The sequence below is a fragment of the Crocuta crocuta genome, unplaced genomic scaffold (genome assembly GCF_008692635.1).
Source record: "Crocuta crocuta isolate KB4526 unplaced genomic scaffold, BGI_CrCroc_1.0 scaffold138, whole genome shotgun sequence".
Taxonomy (NCBI): domain Eukaryota; kingdom Metazoa; phylum Chordata; class Mammalia; order Carnivora; family Hyaenidae; genus Crocuta; species Crocuta crocuta.
In genome coordinates this window covers 6,870,087-6,892,784 of record NW_027532585.1, presented here as the reverse complement: position 1 = coordinate 6,892,784, position 22,698 = coordinate 6,870,087, and the positions used below count along the sequence as shown (strand labels likewise).

The 22,698-nt window shown below is 44.1% G+C and overlaps 1 protein-coding gene across 2 annotated transcripts in view; it reads right to left on the bottom strand.

The window, feature by feature from the left end:
- Positions 1–22,698, bottom strand: part of ABLIM1 (actin binding LIM protein 1) — a 312,956-nt gene that overhangs the window by 170,133 nt on the left and 120,125 nt on the right. The gene's annotated exons all lie outside the window — the stretch shown is intronic.

Sequence of the window (22,698 nt, the reverse complement as noted above, 5' to 3'; positions counted from 1 at the left end):
GGAGGGAATTGAGACCATGAAAGCCAGCCCAGGAAGAGGATCTTTCAGGATTCAGTTCCTTCCAGGATCAAATTCAGGATCAAAGCAAAATTCTGACTTATCCAGTTAGGTGGGATTCCACCTTCCACCTTTTCTCTGCCTCATTAGAGTTTTCTAGACAAGCCCTTTGGATATACAATGCATGAGGTAGGAACACTGTCCACAAAGTCAGGGGCAAACAGCCACACCCGAGCCCCTCAGGCTAGACGCAGTCCCACTGGCTCCTGACAAGGCTTCTGATTTCTGACGCACTGGGTCACGGGTCAGTCTTCCAAAAGCAGAGGGCTTCTGGGTTCCCAAAGCCCACGCCCACCCCACCCCAGCACCTGTCTCTCAAACCCAGATCCTTCGGCCCCACCCTAGCCCTGGCCGACGTCACACATATCCACCATGTGGGAGAAATGGGATGAGCAAGAGACAAAAAGGCAGACATATCCCCACTCGGGGAGAGCAGCAGATGGCCAGCACATCTTTCCCAACTGGAATGCACAGCCAGTATTAGACTGTATTTACTGCAAATATTGTAACGTGTTGGGTCTAAGAAAGCCCGGGTAAGAGAGAGGAATGAAGTCACTCAACCTGCCTCATCTTTGACTTAGGAGGTTGTTTACAGCCGACTGAGGTTTAGGGGGGGTGGGGAGGCCCTTTACTGCTGGGTTTCCGATGGGTAACAGTAGCAGATCTCAAGCAGCTGTGACATTCCTACATCTGTGACTCAGGGCTTTACTATTAATAGCTTGAGTGTCTCAGCCTGTAAGGGCTAAGTCCCCTCCAACCCCTCAATCTGAAACGTACTTTGCTCTCACTGCTCCCTGCCCCCACTGCAGCCCCACGGGTCATGTTTTTCCTAAGTCAGGGGCCAGCGGGAATAGAAGTGCTCTTGAAGCAGCTTTTCCAACCTCCGTTCATATCCAGGAGCCAAGCATTAGAGCCACGGTGTGAGTCCAGAGAGGTGGGCGGGGCTCAAGATCCCGGAGGGGACAAGCCCTTTACAGCCCCCAGTTTTCACGCACTAAAACTGCCGTTGTTTGCTCCTGCCCCCTTGCCTCTAATCACCCTCCGAGCTCATAAAGAGATGCTGACAAGCAAAATTAACCTCAGAGAAGTGGAATTAGTTTGGTGCTGTGAGCCTAGCAGGTGAATTTCTTTTACTATATTTTTGCTGCATAGGCACTGAGGCACTTTTCTCCAAGGCTTTCTCGTGTTCCTCAGCTCAGAACTAAGGGAACAGGATTCTCTCATCTTTCTCCTTCTTTCCCCCTCTCATTCTGTCCCTCTCTCCCGACTGGAATGAAACAGTAAAAACACCAATGGGCTTCTAGTCCAAATCCAATCCTCCGTAAGCGTTTCTGATATTATAGATGCAATTAGTTCAATTTCTCTTTTACTCGGGATGACAGTTTTCAGTCCCAAGACTTATTAGCCAAACTGGTCCCTATTACAGTTCTGAACCTACCTGTATACCTCGGTGGATAAAGTGCACAGAAACCCTGATTTAGAAAGGCTCTGGCAGCTTTAGAAACTAAGCTAGCAGAGTGACGGTTGGTGCCTATTCATTTCAGAGAAGGCTTTGCTAAAGGAAAATACTACATAGTGGTTCAGAGAGATTCCCTCCCTCCTGTGTTTTCCATGGAAAAAATTTTCCTGCACCACAAAGTGAATGAGTCACCGGCATTTAGTTGCTAAATAACAGTCATACAGTTAAAGTTCCCTCAACAATCAGGCACGGCTCCTTTAGGATAAAAGCATCCACTGGGCACTTTCAAGATAACCAAAGAGGGTATTACTAAAGTTATTTTTGGAATGTGGGAGAGTAAAACTAAATTGTTTTTGTCTCCTTGCCTCTGGCCGAATAGTTAAGGGCTTAGAGAACAGGACCAAAGAGGAGATATTTTCTACTTTCCGGTTAAAGCTGCAAGCGGTGCAGCAAAAGAAAATCCAAGAAAAATATGAAAAATGTAAGGCTCACAAGATGGCAGGCCTTTTCATTCTTAGTTTTAGAGATGATTTCCAAAGAGCGTCTCTCAATCTCATTCCACTCAAACGAGATAAGACTTCCTAACAACAGACCCCAACCCAAGGTTTTATTTGTTGTTTTATTCACCTAAATGGACTCGGTGCTGCCTTCCTTTTTCATTCACTCACAAAACGAAGCAAGGGTTGTCCACAAGTGACCAAAGGACAGAAGCCATTTTGTGGGAGAGAAAAGCTATGCTAGCACACAGCCATTCTTGGCAAAAATTCAAGAGTCCATCATTTCAGCAGAAGCCCTGCCAATTGAAAGGGAAATGTTGCAACCAGAAAACAGGCAACCTAGCAGAGCCCTGTTCCTCATTGTCCTCGCTCTTCAACAGAGCCACAGATAGCCTATCGCTTGTGCATCTGTATGGCGGGAATATCCGGACCCCAGGCTTCCGGGTATCACACATCCCTCAACACATTAGGACCCACTGGCCAAAGAGCGTGCAAAATCCTTTCTAGCAGAACCCAGCTGAAAGAAAACTCAAGATGGAGTTCCTTATTTGCTTTCCATTTCATGTTGACATTGATCAACCTCACTGCAGACATTTATGGAGCATCGCCTGTATGCCAGGAGCAATGAGGCTGGCAGTTCAATCACAGGAAGAGAGAAACCACTGCTCTGGAGTTGCTTAACGTCTATTGGAGGAGATGCATACACACTAACATTCTCAATGCAATAAGGAAAGTGTTAAAGACAAAAGTAGGGTGCAATGGGCTCCAGGCAGCGCTGAGCCCAGCTGGGAGATGGGAGAAGCTTCCAGAATGAGTGAGAAGGCAAGCAAAAGCTGCCAAGTGAAGAAAGGGGAAAGATCATTTATTCCAAGCAGAGGTAGCCAGGATGTCAAGTAGCTCACTGTTCGTGGGGAGCAGGAAAAGGCTCAAACTAAGTCTGGGGTAGTAGGTCACAGAGGGTTCTGAACGCCGCACTAAGGAAGTTGGACCCTAGAACTGATGGTTAGAGTCTCAAACCTGGGCTACCTGTTTCTTTCCAAATTAAGTTCAAAAGACTTTCACTTCATCTCAAAGTCTGCTGTGGTCTGTTTCCAACAACATTGCCTCCTTCCTCCAAACTAGGTGTGTTGGTGTATGAATATCCGGGAAGCATCTATGTTTATTAGTTTATTTAAATGTTTCCCTCATAAATAGGATAAAATGGTAGCCATGTACTTCTCACGCACAGCATTCTAAGTAACTCGGACCATTTGGGATTGTAGTGATGGCTTCATGTTCACCACTAGGCTATGAGCTCCATGAAGGCAAGTAGGGTTTCACACTTTTCTCCCTTCCCGAGGGTACAGTTTGCAGGCCTCCAGCGATAGAAAGACTAGGGGTGCTTTAAATGTAAACACCAAGACATCTTGGTTCCCACCCAAGATCTGCTGATTTAGATTCTCTGCAGAGGAGGCGGGAGCTACAGCCAGTTCTCTAAGTGACTGAGGACCACTGGCCTAGCGTGCCGGCCTGTGAAGCAAGAGAATGAATGTGAGACGCACAAACACAGCCAAACACCACACTGCCACGTCTGAAGAGAAGTAGCCCAGTCGGTTAAGCATCCGACTTCGGCTCATGTCATGATCTCATGGTTCATGGGTTCAAGCCCCGCATCGGGCTCTGTGCTGACAGCCTGGAGCCTGGAACCCTCTTCAGATTCTGTGTGTGTCTCTCTCTCTGCCCTTCCCCAATCAAGCTTTGTCTCTCTCTCTCTCTCTCAAAAATAAATAAACATAAATAAATAAATAAATATCAACAGTGCAGTCGGTTAAGCGTCAGACTCTTGATTTCAGCTCATGTCATGATTGTGCACTTTGTGAGTTCGAGGCCATGTGAGGCTCTGCGCTGACAGTGTGGAGCCTGCTTGGGATTCTCTCTCTCCTCCCCTCTTTCTGCCCCTCCCCTGTGCTCTCTCTCTCGCAAAATAAATAAATTAAATAAACTTAAAAAAAAACATTTTTAAAAAGCAACCCCTCTTGGTTAGCTAAAATAACAATCATCCAGACATTCACCGTGAACTTAATGGAAATTTATTGGAAGTGATGATTCCAGAGTTTCTTATGGCCCAAGAGAAATTCCTAAATGTCGAGGCCCTCTTGATCTACTCTCATGTCCTCAACAGAGAATTCCTAGGATTTTTTCCATATGAATCGCACAGACTCAATGCCCAGCAAAGTTCTTTTTCATGAATTCTTCAAGTAGAATTATTTCACATGTATATGCAAAACTTCCCCCACCGTCCTTCTCAGGAGCCAATGCTGAATTTGGATCTGAGCAATAGTCTGCCGCTTAAGAAAAATTACTATGGTATAAAGCTCCCTATAAATCATCCACTGAAGATATTTTCCTACGTTGTATACTGGAACCCATTACCAGAATTCAAAGGATCTCTTGATAGTAAAAGAGTTTCACGGAGTTTAGCCTAATTTGTGGCATGTGAGAAGTTCACAAGAAATACAGAAATAGCTCTCAATTACTTGGGGAAAGGTCCTTTATGTATATATTTTAAAAAAGCAGTTTGTTTTTAGCTTTATCTTTTCTCCTTAATATTTTCTAGGTAGAAATACAGTTAGTGGGGAAGAACAATCCACATGCCAGATCATTTGGAACTACAATGGCTTCCCTAGCAACATTCTCTTTTTTCTGGTACTTAGTGCCACCGGCACACTGAGCTTGACTACACTGCAGTGAAGGATTTACATGTCTATTTTTGCAAAAAGCTCTGGGCTTTCTGAGGGAAGGGGTCACATGTGAGTATCTGTATTCACGTAGTCATAAGCAGAAACACAATATTTGATGAATATTAAGAATAAATGGTCCTTGCTTATTATAGTAAGACAAAATGAGTATTCATTTTTATTTGTTTCATTTTGATAATCAAATAGAATGATTTTAAAAATCTAACTCAAATAAAATACAAGTAAATGCAGTCTCATAGGTAAGTCAATTGAGCAATTGCTTGAAAGGTGCAGAGCCATAATTCCCCTTGGAGAGAAAGCAAGCTGAAATGAAATGTAACCATGCAGTCATCTTCCCAAGTCCCCTTAATAACTAGCCCTCAATACCACTTCTGTCACTATTTACAGAATGTTTATAATGTGTCAGCCACCATTCTATCACCTCATTTAATCCTTGTAACAACTGGATGATTTAATGTTATTACACTTTACACATGAGGAAAGAGATTTGTCAGAATCCAAAGCTTTGTTGGGCCTTCCCTTTCATAGAGGTTGTGAAGGAGCCTTTCTTTCCCTGTCCCAACCACACACACATTTTTTTGAGTCAAGATGCCGTCGATGTATGTTGACTTCTTTGGCATTTCCTTAAAACCTGGCACAATAGAAACGATACTGCATTTTGGCTTGTTTGTATAGAACAATCTTCTCTTGATACCGTATCCTTTGTTAGCCGGACTTTTTTATGATAGGACCTGCTAGGTGAACAGCATCATATATAACCTTGGCCTGTTGGGCTCATCCTTGGCTGGACAGGGGGGATGGTGTACCCAGATCCACGTATCACATCTTTTTTTTACATTTTTTTTAAATGTCATTTTTGAGAGAGAGAGAGAGAGAGAGAGAGAGAGAGCATGAGTGGGGGGGGGACGGGGAGGGGCAGAGAAAAGGAGACACAAAATCCGAAGCAGGGTCCAGGCTCTGAGCTAGCTGTCAGCAGAGAGTCCGACACGGGGCTTGACCCCAGGAGCAATGAGATCATGACCTAAGCTGAAGTCGGATGCTTAACCGACTGAGCCACCCAGGTACCCCAACATGTCATGTCTTTTAAGGTACCATTCAGGGGCACCTGGGTGGCTCAGTCGGNCCAGCATTCATATGGTTTCCATAAAAAGACAATTTAAATTCTATGTGAAATAAATGGCTACATGTTTAAAAAAAAAAAGACAATTTAAAAAGTTTGTGGTGGGGGGTTGGGGGGTGGATCAGAGAATTTTTGCAGAGTTTACAAAGCCTACATTTTCCCCCACCCTTCATTTAGCCTGACAACTCTATGCCCTAGGACGCTCCCAGAAAACAACTTCTCTCTCATTCTCCCCAGACGTCTCTGCCATCATCTGTGGGACAGGCCAAATAAAGCATGCAAAGTACGTGGCCATTAGCACATTTGTTGCCACCAAAAGGGACGCATTGTCACCCAACACACGTCTCAGGGGGTGTCTCCAGTTCTTGGTGCAAGGAGACCAGGGGCTATGGGAACTATGGCATAGGGAACACGAGCCCATGGATGAAAAAATAGGCATGAGTTGCGTGCATATGTAAGGTGCAGAGGAGGCCCTGAGGCAAACTTGTCCACGGTTACACAGTTACTTAGAAATAGATCAAGACTCCTGAGGTCTCTCACCTCTGTCTCATTGGTTATTCAGCTATGTCACACTGGCCACATGGGCGGCCTGACGAGACACAGCCAGGATTTGAATTCCAGCTCTGCCAGCGGCTGAGTAACCTTGGGTACAGGATTTTCTCTCTCCGGGTTTCAGCAGTCTCTTCTGGGAATGGTAATCATATGCTCCACTGGTGAGGTGGTGAGGACAGGGCTGCTTCAAGGGCACTCAGCCTGTGCAATTACATGGGGCCCGGGCTCCGAAGGGCCCTCCGTTTGGTTTAGTCGTGTCATATTGGTGTGTGTAATAATTTTATCTCTGAACTTGTGTTTTATAGGTGACGTCCACTGGGACAGTGGAGCATGCACATGAGCAGATGAGACAGATGGTGATGCCATTGCTGCCACTCCATTTGCATATGGTGTTTGCAGGGCCCCATGAGCACAAAACTCCAGGGAAGAAAGATTCATGCTGGGAGTTTACGGAGATTCCAGGTGAAGGCAAGGTACAGATGTTACACCTACCACCCAATAACCAGGGCCAATCTCCATTCAAATCGGAATACTCACTTCAAATGCAGAAAAAAGGCAATGGTGAATGGTCTTCCAGAAAGCAATCAACCAAGCAGCCCTATCTTATCCTTTCTGACTCCTGTTACCTATATTAGCCAACCATTTACACTGAAAATGATGACACAGAAGAAGGGGGAAGGTAGGACAGCCTATTTCCCTCTTCCTTCCATCAAAAGCCAAAGACAGAGAAGGCAGGCAGAATGTTCATGTATTACGAAGCAAAAGAAAAACAGCTGAGTTAGTTGTGTGCAGAATTCCCATTCTTTTTTAAAGAATGAAATACATATGTGTCTACAACCTATGAGATATAAATTGTGTAACTTCAGTGATTCCACATCATATTTGATGCTCTTATATTTGCATTTAAAATGAACACTGCACAATATAAACATGAAAGGCCCAATTCATGTTAATATAAAATTTTACCTTATTTGAAACATGAAATAGCAAAAGAAAATACTGTGACAAGGTAACAAAGAGTGTGCAATAAGGGAAAAGGCCTTATATTTTAGTACCTTTAATAGGACTTTATTCCTGCACTTTATTTATTTATTATTTATTTATTTATTTCTAGGAGAGAGAGAGAGAGAGAGACAGCATAAGCAGGGGAGGGTCCGAGAAAGAGGGAGTCACAGACTGAAATAGGCTCCAGGCTCTGAGCTGGCAGCCAGCACAGAGCCCGACGCGGGGCTCGAACCCACGAACCGCGAGATCATGACCTAAGCGAAAGTCGGACGCTTAACCGACTAAGCCACCCAGGCGCCCCTATTCCTGCACTTTAAACAAGGGGCCCCATATTTTCCTTTTGCCCTGGGCTCTGCAAATTCTGTACCAGGCTCGGGATGAGGATGAGAGACAGAGCCCTGCGCTGAGACCCACTATAAGAAAAGGCAGTAACAAATGTTTAGTTTCTTATTGCTTCATCAATTGACAACAAAATAGAATAGGCTTGAAAACTGTAAAATTCCAGTGTTCAACACCATTTTAGGGTATTGGGAGCCTTTTGAAAATATCGAATCTGGGGAATTTAACTTACAATGCCTTGCAAGATTTTAGTACCTCCGATCCCTTGGTATATGACCTTTGCTGCCAAGTGAGACAAGGCGTGTGGTGCCAACCATTAAAGAAAGAATGGACATCGATGTGAGGAAATCCTCCCGGGAAGACAAAGTCATTCTCCTCAGCCCATTCACTCATTCAGCAAGTATTTACTGAATGCTTACTGAGGGTCAGTGCCTCTGCTAAGTGGTGGGATATCACAGCGAATATACTAGAAATCTTTGCTGGATGAAGTTTACATTCTAGCTGTGGAGGGGAAGGGGAGCTGATATAATAAAGTATACAAGCAAAAAAACGTACATAGGATATAAAAGATAAGAACTATGGGAAAAAATCAGGCCTGGAGGATAACGTGTTGGGAAAGGAACTGGGGTTTTATGTGGGTGGCCCAGGAAAGCCTCTTCGAGAAAGTACCATTTGAGTAGGCCTGACGCAGGTAGGAGCTTAAGCAATGTGTTATCTGAAGAAGAGCATCTCAGACAGAGTGAACAATAAGCCCAAAGGTCATAAGGTAGAGCTCATCTGGCATGTTCAAGGCACTGAGGAGGCCAGCGAGGCTGGAGGCAAGGACCTGGAAAGGAACTTGGGTTTTAAATGTGAGTGAGGTTGGAAGAGCTGGAGGGTTTGACCAGAGAGAGCTGTGTTCTCTACTGGTCATTTTCTGGCCAGGACCCTCCTGGCTTCTGTGTGGTAACCAGAGTAAAGAGGAGTAAGCACAGATGTAGAATGTTGAATTAGTGCATGAGATTAAAAAAAGAGCTTAAGAGTGAGAAGAGACATGACAAAATGAGATGAAGGGAAGGATTATAGAAATGAGGAATGAAAACTGAGGACCAGGAGAATATCAATAGCAATAAATGAAACACTAAAGAGCAGAACAGACACTGACAAACTATCAAATTCCTAACTTAGGAAAAAGCTTGAAATGATCTCAATGAATGCAGAACAAAGCATCTAAAAGAGAGAAAACCAACAGATGTTCAAAATAAAGGAAGACTTTAAAAAAAAAAAAACCCAAAATTTTATGTCCTAGATGTGGAGAACGTAAGAAGCAGAGGCTATATTCAAAGATTAACCCACAAGGACTTCCCGGAAATGAAAAAAAGTATGACGTTGAAGATTTAAAGAGTATAGATATAATATTTTGGCAAAATTTGATACGGAATGCTAAGTCCAAGTCCTAGCCTAAGCTTCTGAACTTCCAAGGGTATCATTCTCCGTTTATCCAGGCAGAAAGAAACCTATAACCCACAGAAAGAGAAAAGCTCGGGCTCACCTCAGATGTCTCAACAGCAATATGGATGTGTAGAAAACCATGGGGCAATACCTGGACATCTTGAGGAAAGAAGGTGTGTGTCACAAGCACCTTACATACACCCAGAATGTTCACACATAAAGGCAATGGGTAAAACCATCAGAAACGCAAAGGTGCTCAGGAAACACACAGCACCACACACTCTTCTTGGGCAAACAGCTTGACCACAACACCCAGCCGATTAAGAGATGAGTCCAAATAAACTCAGGAGCACAGGTATTGTAGTAAAAAGGCTGGCAGTGAGAAGGAAGTTCTATTATATATGACCCTAATACTCTGATTACTGGGTTATGAATATAGAATCAAATGGGACTGTCCTGAGTAAAAAGGGTAAAAAACAACATGGAAAGGATATTATAACTAACGAAAATCACGAGGTGGGTAGGAGGGTGGCTGTCATGGTTTTCACAGCAGGAAGAGAGTGACCTGCCCCAGACCATCCAAGATTCTCAGGGTTGGTATCTCTTAGAAGATTCTGAAATCACATCACCCAACTGCTTCATCTTCGCTTAGAGGTTATGCACAATCTCATCATTGTTTTCATACATCAGCTCCTATTTCTTGGAGTTGGGAAGGCAAATGTATCTTTAACATTCTTTAAGAAAAGGGAGATGACAGGGGGGCCTGGGTGGCTCAGTTGGTTAAGCATCTGACTTCAGCTCAGGTCATGATCTTGTGGTTTGTAAGTTTGAGCCCTGTGTCGGGCTGTGTGCTGACAGCTCAGAGCCTGGAGCCTGCTTCAGATGCTGTGCCTCCCTCTCTCTCTGCTCTTCCCCAACTTGCTCTGTCTCTGTCTCTCAAAAATAAATAAACATAAGAAAAAGAAAAGGGAGATGGCTTGCCTTTGCCTTTTTACTGATTTTTTTTCCAGATTATTAGTTCAAGAACCAAAATTATTGCTAATTTATTTATATCTAGGATTTCCATAGCATCTTCCCTCTAGAAAGATGACAAAGGATAGCCACATGGGGTTTTATTTTATCTTTCTAGTTATCTAGCCATTTCATATTCATGAAAATGCCATGAAATTCCTAATGACAAGACTTTCATTTATCAACATATGTCCAGGTGTAATGCTATGCCTTGGGGGACCTTCTCCCATACATTTCCCTTCTGTTCCCATTCTCCCCCTCTTTTGAATAGTCACTGAGCCATATGACTTCTTGCCTTGGCCGTGGCTGACTGGATTATTAGTAGACTCTGGATGGGGGTGGGGGTAGTGGGATTGGGAAACCCATATATCAACTGGCCAAACACTTAAAATTTATCAGAATTTTTTTAATGTTTTATTTATTTTTGAGAGAGAGAGAGAGAGACAGCATGAGTAGGGGAGGGTCAGAGGGAGAGGGAGGCACAGAATCTGAAACACGCTCCAGGCTCTGAGCTAGCCATCAGCACAGAGCCCGATGGCGGGGCTCAAACCCACAAACCGTGAGATCATGACCTGAGCCAAAGTCGGACGCTTAACAGACTGAGCCATCCAGGCGCCCCAAACACTTACAATTTATATTCTGCCTTGAAAAAGATGAGTTGGGGGACACCTGGGTGGCTCAGTTGGTGAAGCAGCGGACTCTTGATTTCAGCTCAGGTGATGATCTCACTGATCCATACTCAACCCTGAGCCTGCTTTGGATTCTCTCTCTCTGCCACTCCCCTGCTCACACACGTGCTCTCTCTCTCTCAAAATAAATAAACCTTAAAAAAAAAGAAAAAGAAAAAGAAAAGGATGAGCTGGGCCAACTGGGTTTTCACTCTTGGGAATCCGAACTAAGACACATATAAAAAAGTCCCCGTCAGTGGTGGGTACTTGCATTAAAAGGTCAAGTAAGGCCAGGCCAAGGGCACACATCACAGAGCCACATGAATACCAAACTTCTGAGGGGCAGAGCGTCAGAGGAAGCCAAGTGGGAGGGAGGAGAAAAGGACATTTCCCAAGACTGAACTGGTGGTCCTGGAGGGGACTGGAACTTCATACTTTCTGAGGCCTGGCTGTTCAGCCTTTCCTGGGTTCCTATGGAACTTATTTCTGTTCTTAGACACATTCTCTCCTTTTTTGGTTTCCTTGTTTCTCTCGGGCATTCACTTCTACAAGTCGAACCTGGTTACTAGAAGCATCGCAGTGAGTGATTTATTGCACCTGGGAGCAGCTTTCAGCCAATGACACACGGGGAGGTGGGGGACAAATGCCTCAGCTGGACTGTCTCTGAGGCATATTCTGCACTTACCTCCCTGAGCTCCTCAGTAGTTCAGCTGTGGCTGCCCACACCGGTTAGCAGTTTGATAGTTCACCTTTTATTAGCTTTACTCCCCTACCCGTGCTTCCTGGGATCGCCATTTTTAAACAAATGTTTATTTATTTAGTATATATATAACTAAATATAAATGTATTTAGTTGATGTATATATAATAATATGTATACATATATATATATAGAGAGAGGGAGAGGTTGAACACAAAGGGGGGTGGGGAAGGACAGAGAGCGAGGGAGACGGAGAATTCCAAGCAGGAGTTCAGCACTGATAGCTCAGAGCCAGACATGGGGCTCAAACTCATGAACCATGAGATAACGGAGCTGAAATCAAGAGTCAGACGATGAACTGACTGAGCCACCCAGGTACCCCTCCTGGGATCACCTTCTAAATAAATTGCTTGTCCTCAAATCCTTGTCTCAGGGTCTGCGTTAGGTGGAGTTCAAAACAAAAGAGAATTTAAACTTAAATTCGGAGGATCCATTCCATTTTGTCTTTTATGGTAAAAAAAAAAAATTGTCTCGATCCTCTGATCACTTTCAACTAGTCCTTTAAATCAGGGACAACTTCCAAATAATACAATACCCTGAAGTAACCAAATATGCTCATCAGACAGAATATATATATTTTTTTCTCAAGAGAATCAATGATGGACTGGATCATTTTGTAATACAAACACAATGGAATTTGTAGGCACACACATTGCGCTAATGCGCCTCTTCCTTTAAAATATGTAAATGACCTACTTGGATGGACTCTGGTAATGGGATGAGATCTAACAACTGCCGCATAAACAAATAGGACCCCAAATATCCGTGAAGTCTGCAATTGTGTTTTAGGGGGAAGGATGTGATTTATAACCTTTATCAAGTTCTACAGAAATGAGTCATTTCATAATGATGTCCTATTGTCTTTACATATATCCTTGAGCTCTCTTTAAAAATCTCTAAACAGCTGCACATTTCTACAATCCAAGCAAAGCTTGTACTAGTACTATATGCCATGTGTCAAGTTGGCTGTATTTCTGGAAGAGGTATACAAAGTCGCTTTATTCCCTTCCTCCCTTCTCACTGCTCCCCAGCAAAACAGAAAACACTCTGCATTATATATTGGATTTGTTATGGTTCAAGAAGATTAGAGGGAGGACAGGAAGAGAATTATTTGGAACTTAAATTCTTCTTGGTTTTGGATCTGGATTATGCAACATAGATTTTCCCTTTCTATATAAAATATACTAAGAGCGCTGAACATTTACCAGTTTGGTTCATTGGCTATTACATTTGTACACAGAACAAAGCACTAAGCCTCAAGAGTAGCATTAAAATAACATCATGCAGGGGTGCTTGGGTGGCTCAGTCGGTTAAATGTCCAACTTCGGCTCAGGTCATGATCTCACGGTTCATGGGTTCAAGCCCCGCATCAGGCTCTGTGCTGACAGCCAGCTCAGAGCCTGGAGCCCGTTTCCAATTCTGTGTCTCCCTCTCTCTCTGACCCTACCCTGCTCACGCTGTCTCTCTCTCTCAGAAATAAATAAAACATAAAAAAAATAAAATAGCATCATGCAATTGAAAGCAAAGTGAGCAAAAATCAGGGAATAATGAAGAGAAATAGAGTTGACTCATTAACTATGCTAACAAATATTTACTGAGCATTTATAATGTGCATAACATCACCTTCGAGGGCCTGAAAGTGGCATACAGATCAAAGGAGCCTAGATGAAGCCCTCAGTGAGCTTACATTCTACTAGGCAAATAGCACAAGTATCTAAATAACTCTAAAAAGAGGTATCAAGGGGTTGGAATCAGAGAGTCTGAGAAAATGTTACAAAGGTTTGAGGGATGGAATGCTTGTCACATTGGGTTCAACATTTCACCAGCTGCTACCCACAGAAAACCAACTAGACCACTCCTGTTACCTAGATAAAGAAGCTAACCAAAAATGTGTTGGAACCAGCTGATTATATCCTCTTTAAACTCTTAAAATAGACCAACTGAACCATGATCTACACTAGATCAAGTTCAGCTGATAGTATTACAAAACAAATTAACATCACCTCGTATTTCTATCAAGGATAATACTGGACCAATTGATGACCTCAACAATGAGGCAGTTATTTATTAAACAGCCTATACCCCTGCAGTAGCTGGCTACCAAGTGATTACAGAGTTTGACTGTACCCTTCAAGGACAAGTCTGGCCCGAGGAAAAGATAACAGATGAACATACCCAGCTACATACTAGAATCACATGATAGCACTTCGGGGAAAAGGGTGATAAGAAACAGAACTGGGAATTGTCCCATAAGAGGAGCAAATGTTAAACACCCTGGAATATTCTGGTGATGTCAAAAATGACCTTACAAAATGATCTGGCTGGTGATGGACAGAAGGGGAGGAGGAAGGGTGCTGGCAGGGACCCCAAGTATTTGGCTTTTCTTCCCAAGCTTATCTTTCCCCCATAGGGACTCACTGTATGTCATGAGAATTCTCCCTCTCCACTCGGCCACACACAGACCTTTGTGAGCTGGATTTTTCTGGGCACTGTGAGTCAGACCATCTCTGGCGTCCTCTGATTCATTTCAGTTGCTAACTATGGCTACAGAACTTGGATGAGGAAAGCTCTCTAAACAGCAACCAAACAAAACTTGGGGGCACCTTCAGCATAATAAAGTAACCAGTCAGTTAATGTCTCAGAGTAAAGATCCTACCTACCTGTGCATCTTGTGTTTGGAGAACCTTAAGTAGTAGGATATAAGGGGTTCTGAAGGTCAAGATTCAGGATGTAAACAGACACGAGTATCCATATGGGATTTTTTTATTGTGGTTATTCCACTTTTGGGCAAGAGCCTTGACTTAATTTAGAATTGTATTAAGTGCAATTTTAATGCAAAATAGTGCAGTCCCTGGGGAAAGTGGTTTGACAGTTCCTCGAAAGGTTAAACATATAGTGATCATATGACCCAACAATCCCACTTTTAGGTACATATCCAAGAAAATTGAAAGCATATGTCCAGGGGTGCCTGGGTGGCTCAATCGGTTAAGCATCCAACTCTTGGTTTTGGCTTAGGTCATGATCTCATGATTTGTGGGTTTGAACCCCATGTTGGGCTACTCGCTGACAGTGCAGAGCCCGCTTGAGATTCTCTCTCTACCTCTCTCTGCCTCTCCCTCACTCACACGTGTATGTGCACACGTGCTCTCTCCCTCAAAATAAATTTAAAAAGGAAAACATATGTCCATATAAAAACCTGTACGTATGTGTTCATAGCAGATTCATAATACCTGAAAAGCAGAAACTCAAATTCCATCATCTCATAAATATATAACCAAATTGAGGTATAGCCATACAATGAAATATTATTTGGCCACAAAAAGGAATGAAGGACTGACACTTGCTACAAAATGGATGAACCGTGAAAATGTGATGCTGAGTGAAAGAAGCCAGACACAGAAGACCACGTGTTGTGTGATTCCAATTATATGAAATTCCAGAAGAGGCAAATTCATAGAGACAGAAAGCAGATCGGTAACCGCCAGGGTCCGGGGAGTGCTGGTAACAGGTGTGACTGCTAATGAACATAGAGCTGTTTTAGGGGCAATAACAATGTCCTGAGATTAGACAGGAGTGATGGCTACACAACCCTCTGAATATCCTAAACAAGCCACAGAATTATCCATGTGGAAACGGTATGGGTTTTTTTTTTATATGTTTATTTATTATTGAGACAGAGAGAAACAGAGCACGAATAGGGGAGGGGCAGAGAGAGAGGGAGACACAGAATCCGAAACAGGCTCCAGGCGCCAAGCTGTTAGCACAGAGCCAGACGCGGGGCTTGAACCCACAAACCGTGAGATCATGACCTGAGCTGAAGTTGGACGCTTAACCGACTGAGCCACCCAGGCGCCCCTAAAATAGTATGTTTTTATGGCGTGTGAATTATACCTGAATTTTCTAAATGTATGAAATGTACTAAGCATGGCTTTATACGCTGGAGAAACAAGGTCACGTTCCTGCCTATAAGAACCTTACTACCCAGTAGGGAGAGACATGTACACACATAACCATCTGCGAAGGAGCACCTGTGTGGTTGAGGCAGTTTCCCCCGAGAAGGTCTGGAGAGGCTTCCCAGCAAAGTTTCACAGGAGCTGCGTGTCAAGCTAACCTAAGAACAATTTCAAGAATCCTTTGGTCTCCTCTTCTGCAATGTTAACCAGGCAGGGAGAAGCCTAGGTCATCATCAAATTCCACCTGTAACTTAAATGACAGACCCTGGGAAAGTCGTTTCACTTCTCTGAGCCTCAATCTCGCAGGCCCTTATGAGGCTGTTGATATCAAAGTTTTATTTCTACCTGTAAGAGATGCCTGGGTGGCTCAATCGGTTAAGTGTCTGACTCTTGATTTCAGCTCAGATCATGATCCCTGGGTCATGGGCTTCGAGCCCTGCAACAGGCTCCATGCTGAGTGTGGAGCCTGCTTAAGATTCTCTCTCTCCCTACCCCCTGCTCGTGTGCGCGTGCTCGCTTACTCTCTCTCAAAAAAAAAAAAAAAAAGCATCTAGAATTCTAACATATTTAAATTTAAAGGTCCCATGAATTCTAATTCTGGAAAGGATTCCTCTAATGCATTCTGGGTGGTGCCTTGCCAAAGCCGACAAAGGAGTCCTTGCTCTCCTGGCTACTTCTACATCCTAATAACACGCACACTCTGCTACCTTCCCACTGACAGCCTTCATCATCCACTCCTGGGCTGGCTACCTGTCTATGCTAATGACTAACACATCATCTCCCATTGCCTTCCCATTGACAACCTTTGTCCTGCATCCCAGGGCCATTCCAGACTCCTGTCTGACTCACTAAGTTAACAGGAGTCTATAATCCTAAGCACTGGGCTATACCCCATAATCAATAGGGTCAAATGATGCTAAATCAGGGGTTTCTGTGAAGGTAGGCTACTCTTAGTAGGGACATCTTTTAAAAGTTTTTTAAAACCAGGATAAAAAAAACATTTTTAAGCCAGTATAAAAATAATGCCAGACAGTAAATTTAAACAGACTGCCTTATCCTCTGACTTTAAATAAGATGAGTTTTTAAGTACATATAATTAAAACGAATGGAGCATTTCAGCATAGTTACTCAAGGAAGTAAATTAGATGGGAACTGTGAAAATAGTTACTTGAATGTTCACATTCCTGAATATGAACGAATGAATGAATGATATAGAAACAAAAAACAGTAAGACTGGACTAGCAGCGTCAGGCAGGATAACTAAGTGAAAGATGCCCTCAATTTTTTTCTTGCCACTTTCATACGATTGAGATATTTCCCTTCTGTTCATATTTTGGGTATATCTTTTCTATTTTCCAGCTCAAATCCTACTTCCTCTCGCCCAGGCCACCCCAGGCCCACGTTACTTTTCCTTCCTGTGACGACTAGTAGTATTTATTACCTAACCATTTATTCGGCTTCTCACACTTTTGGGGTTGATAGAAACAGAAAAGGTGGCAACACTGACTGAGAACCTGCTGGAATATTTTCTTCTTCTATATTTATATTTTCTTTTAGTCCTCATAATATTACCGTCACGTAGGCAGTATCATCCGCATTTGCCATGTGATAAAGCCAAGGCTCCAAGATATTAAGTAACATGTGCAGGTCACACACCTAATGAGGAGTCGTGCTGGACTTTGAACTTGGCAGGGCAGCCTGACCCCACAGCCCGGCATTTGCGGCCACTGCCCCAGGGAGCCTACCCAGCTTCAGCTACTTGAAGGCAGGCAGACAATTTTATGCCCCTTGTGCTCTAACACAGTGACTTGATTTCTGCAAACATTCATTCATTCATTTACTTGTACTTACAGGCTCTTCCATGCCAGGTACTATAATAAAATAAAAATTGTGAATGTGGCTCTCTCCCCACCCTCAGTGAGGAACTCACAGTGCATTAGAAGAGAGGCTTATAAATAGGCAACTCCAGCAGAAATACACACAGGATGCCGTGAAAACAGAGAGGGGTGAGGCGAGAAGGAAGACAAACCTGCCCAGAGGAGGCAAAGCCTACACTAAATCCTGCGGGGATCCAAGCTACCAGGAAAGCCATGCCAGGCAGCAGAACAGCACGTGCAGAGAGAGGCCGACGGGGAAAGGGGCCCTCAAACATCTGTGACAAAGAAGTCTGATGTGGACGTTTGGGGGTTAATGGTTGGGCATGATAGAAAGGCAGGGCCTGGGGGCGCCTGGGTGGCTTAGTCGGTTAGGCGGTTGAGCGTCCGACTTTCGCTTAGGTCATGATCTCGCGGTTCGTGGGTTTGAGCCCCGCGTCAGGCTCTGTGCTGACTGCCAGCTCGGAGCCTGGAGCCTGTTTCAGAGTCTGTGTCTCCCTCTCTCTCTGACCCTCCCCTGCTCATGCTCTCTCTCTCTCTCCTAGAAATAAATTAAAAAAAAAAAAAGAAAAAAGAAAGAAAGAAAGGCAGGGCCTGACCGTCAAGAGCTTGAAACTATGATTCTGGGAAATAGGATTAAACTAATACAATCGGAAGCCTTGAGAGGCTAACAGGGGTCACTGATAACTGTAAATCAAAAGAAAAAATATGAACGACCGGCAGCTTTACCATACAGATGAAATCTCCAGTCTCCTTTGGTGCCTTCCCAAGACTTAGAAGAAATTGTCCTCCACCCATCACCTCCATCCCCAAAAGAACAAAAGTCAAAGTAAGGCTGCTGTTTTAAGGGAACCACATGCCATCATCCAACTGGACGTGGCCCTGGTGGCCCAGCATGCCGGAGGGACAGAGGCCAGCTCCTTGCGAGCACCGGATTCCTATTACTACTTTGTATTCAGGACAGCCACTCGTCTAAGCCACCAGTCAGGAGAGCAGGGCTGAAGGGAGGAAGGAAACGTTCTTTCTTGCGGTATCTCTCAGGATACGTTTTTTTCATGGCCAGGTCAAATACTTCTCTTGAATTTAAGGGAGGGTCTTTACAATTAAATCTGAGACTTAAAAAGTTTTAAAAAACATTTTCTCAACATATAGTGCCTCAGGATCACCAGGAAGATGCCACAGAAAAGCTCCATAGAGTCTTGAGGGACATCTCAAGGTCTCTCAACAAGGTCTCTCAACATCTAAGCCCTTCCCCCGGTCTTTGACATACGTCTCACCTATGGGGTTGGGATTAGTGACAGTAAATGGAGTGAGAAAGGGACACGGAAAGAAATGTTGCAGAATCATAGTATTACATGTCGTGGTCAGTTCGAAAACAGGTTGATATTACTTAAAGAAACAACAACGTGCAAACACCCAGGAGGTCCTCTCAGTCATGTGAGTATTTGAGTCTTGAGGACACCATCTCAAGTGAAGACGGTCCCTAGGGGTGGACAAAAGATAACAAGGAGAACACAGCAGGTGCTTGAACCAAAGCAAAAACACCTATCTATCTTCAGGGATATGAATTATTTGTCTGGGGAGAGGACTGCCAAGTCTACTTTGGTCCCTGGTCTCCAGTCCAGAACATTCTGCTTTGGGATTTGGACTCAGCTGACAACAGAATCACTGGACCCTTTCCATATATCCTTAGGGCCTTTGAAAACAGTGCCAGTCTCTCTTCCTGTTTGTTAGAAGATACTTGCCCTAAATATGCTCTTTTATTTTCACTAGACATAGCAGCTCAGAGACACAGAAAGAAACACAGGTTTGGGGCACCTGGGTGGCTCAGTGGGATGAGCATCCAACTTCAGCTCAGGTCATGATCTCACAGTTTGTGGGTTCCAACCCCTGGAGCCTGCTTTGGATATGTGTCTCCCTCTGTCTCTCTGCCCCTCCCCCACTCAATGAGCTCTATCTCCTTCTGTCTCTCAAAAATAAATAAATGTTAAAAAAATTTTTTTAAAGAGAGAAACACGGGTTCCAAACCTTCTCTAAGTTCCTACAGGAAACAAAGAGAAAAACCCATACAGATAGCTTGTATTTGTGAACCAGGGAAAAGAAGTGTTTCCTAATTTTCCTGGGAAAAACAATTTATTTTATAAAAACGTCATCACATCTGAGTTGCTTACAGTATTTAATTAGCCCTACTATGTACAAATTTTAAGTGTGCCGACACTCACCAGATTTCATGGATGTTCTGTCCTTAGGCTCATGGGGCCAAGTCCACACAATAAAATAGGTAAGACCCTAAACGTGGGTATCAAATCAAGCTGGTATCAAGTCCAAGTCTAGCTCTTCTTCTAGGTTTCTTTTAACATCAAATGCCTTGGTTTCCCCATCTATAAAATGAGGATAAAAGTAGTGCCCCCTTTTTTGAGTTATTATGAATATTTAATGAGGAAAAATTATAAAGCAGTTGGCACAGTGCCTGAAATCTAGCAGGCCCTCAGTGAAGGATAGCTTCATTCATTCCTCTAGAACAATACTTCGTTCGTGATCAGCGAGAGAGTCATATTCACATGGAGAAGCTCTTTTGCATATTCACATACATGTTTGTTTTGAGGCCGTGTCCCATCTTTTTGCCAATTCCCTTCCTGTTCTTAAATGGAGAAAACAGTTCTTTGCCTACTGAGTTCCGACGGTTTTGAGGACAACATAGGCAAGATATATATATAGGGACAATTTGAAGAGCATGGGGTCCCTGTACAATTCAAAGTAGGATCTGAGGGGCGCCTGGGTGGCTCAGTCAGTTAAGCATCCAACTTTGGCTCAGGTCATGATCTCATGGTTTGTGGCTTCGAGCCCTGTGTCAGATTCTGTGCTGACAGCTCAGAGCCTGGAGCCTGCTTTGGATTCTGCGTCTCCCTCTCTCTGCCCCTCCCCCGCTCATGCTCTGTTTGTCTTTCTCTTTCTCAAAAATAAATAATAGTTGGGCACCACACAACAACAGGATGCTGTCGCATCTTGAGGTCTTTCTGGCAGCTGCAGGAGGCCTTTGCCAAATACCCCTGAGCATCCTGCCAGGAGCTGCTCGCTTCTGAGCACTTGGCCTTGCTAATACAGGAACACACACGGCTGCAGGAGGGGGCACTTCCTCCAAGCACCTGTCCCAGACAGGATATTCTGAGCACGCATGGTGGCTTCTTGGGAATCCCATCTCCTGTATTGTGCTGGGCTCCACCGGCACCAAGTCTGGGCCTTTATTCCTCCACAGCAGTGGAAGATGAACAATAGAATCATTATTTTTTAAATAACAAACCGTTTTATTGTATTATTATCTTGGCTAAAATTTAGTGGATGCTTGTAGGTGCTACGACACCACACAGCTTTGAGACGCATGTTCTCGTTTAATCCTTATAATCAACACTGCCCTTAGACTTGGCCCCTGGCCCCAAACTGCACCTTCCTCAAAAATGTCTAAGTCCCCTGCTGGTGCCTGGGATCAGCTAGGGCTCCCAGTGATGTTCAGGTATCCCAGCCTGCTCTTTGGAGCACTCTCACTGATTATCTTTGTCTCTCCCGTGCTGGGCACGGGGTTGACCAGATGCCCTGTGGAGCCCTAGGACTCCTGTCAATGAGATTATCTCAGGGGCCTGGTGGTGACTTGATTCTAGGAGGGGATTTTGATGAGTGATCACTCCCTCAGACTGGCATGATATCTCTTTCCCACGACTGAACAAGATCAGGCTGTTGACACATTGATTTGGGGTGACTCAGAGTGTTCATGTACACAGCGGCTCCACAAAACAGTATTTGGCCAGGGCTTCAGATATCCTAGGGGTGGACCTACTCACAGCATTCAGAAGGTGTGCATTCTTTGGCATATCTTACGGATAGAGAAACTGTGACTTAGAGACACTAATTTCCCCCAAGTAACACATTTAGTAGGTTGAAGGGCTGGGATTGAAATTCTGGAAAGTCCAACTCCAAAGCCACACACTAAACTAATCCCCCAGATTTCCTTATCTGTCTTCACTAAGATATGGATATCCCAATGATGGTTATTCTTTCCTCTCCCCAGGGCTCTCTTTGATTCTGTTTGTTCCCTTGTTCCCTTGTCATTGAACCTACTGACAAGCAATTGTCCAGCACGCTCTCATTCAGCCACAGAGCACTGGTCTCCCCTTGACTTCCTGCCTTCTCCCACCAGCAGACCTTATCTCTTTCACGAGCATCAACGGCTCATTCCAAACTCCGATATGAATCTCTTTCAGGGGTAGCATTCAGTAGAAGCACCAAACACATTCACAGTAAATTATTAGCTCTGAGAGAAACCTACATGTTTAGTTTTTATCCCTAATTGTGGAATAGACTTTTTTTTTCCCCTCAATAAAGGGATCTAGGTGTCTGCCAGTATGGAGGTGTGATATTAAAGACAGAGGTGTCCTGAACTGTAAGAGTTGTGGTCAGCTGGCTCTGAATCAAGTCATTCTAGGGTGGCTACTGAGGTGGCTGGGAGCAGAGGTCATGATTTCTCCATCCCCACTGAGGCTCCCCTGAAGAGGGTGAAGCAGAGAATGGGAGAGCCAAGGAACCATCACATCAGCATCTGCCCGGTCCCCACCTGGTTCTGCCTTAGCGTTGGTCTGCTAGCCACTCCTCCAGGTCCCAGCCAGCACTCAGTATAGCCACAGCGAGATACCACTGCACCCCCACTAGGGTGGGTAGAATCACAAGTCAGATAATTACAAGCGCTGGCAAGGATGTCGAGAAATAGCAGACATCATATGCTGCTGGTGAGAATGTAAAGTGGTGCAGCTGCTTTGGAAAACAGCCTGGAAGTTCCTCAGAAGGTTAAACATGGTTACCATGGGACCCACAAGTCTCCCTCCTGTCTATACACCCAAGAGAAACAAAAACGTACAGGCACACAAAAACCTGTATATGAATGTTCAGAGCAGCATTATTCACAATAGCCAAAAAAGGTGAAAACCACCCAAAGGTCCATCACCTGACTAATGGATAAACCAGATATGGAGTAACCATACAGGGTAATAGTACTTAGCCACAACTATTGGCATGAAGCAGTGATATATGACATGGCATGGATGAATCTCTGAAACATGCGGAGTGAATGAAGCCAGGCACAAACAACCGCATGTCATATGATTCCACTCATACGAAATGTCCAGAATAGGGAAATCTATAGAGACAGAAAGTAGATTAGCAGTTGCCTAAGACTGAGGCAGCAGT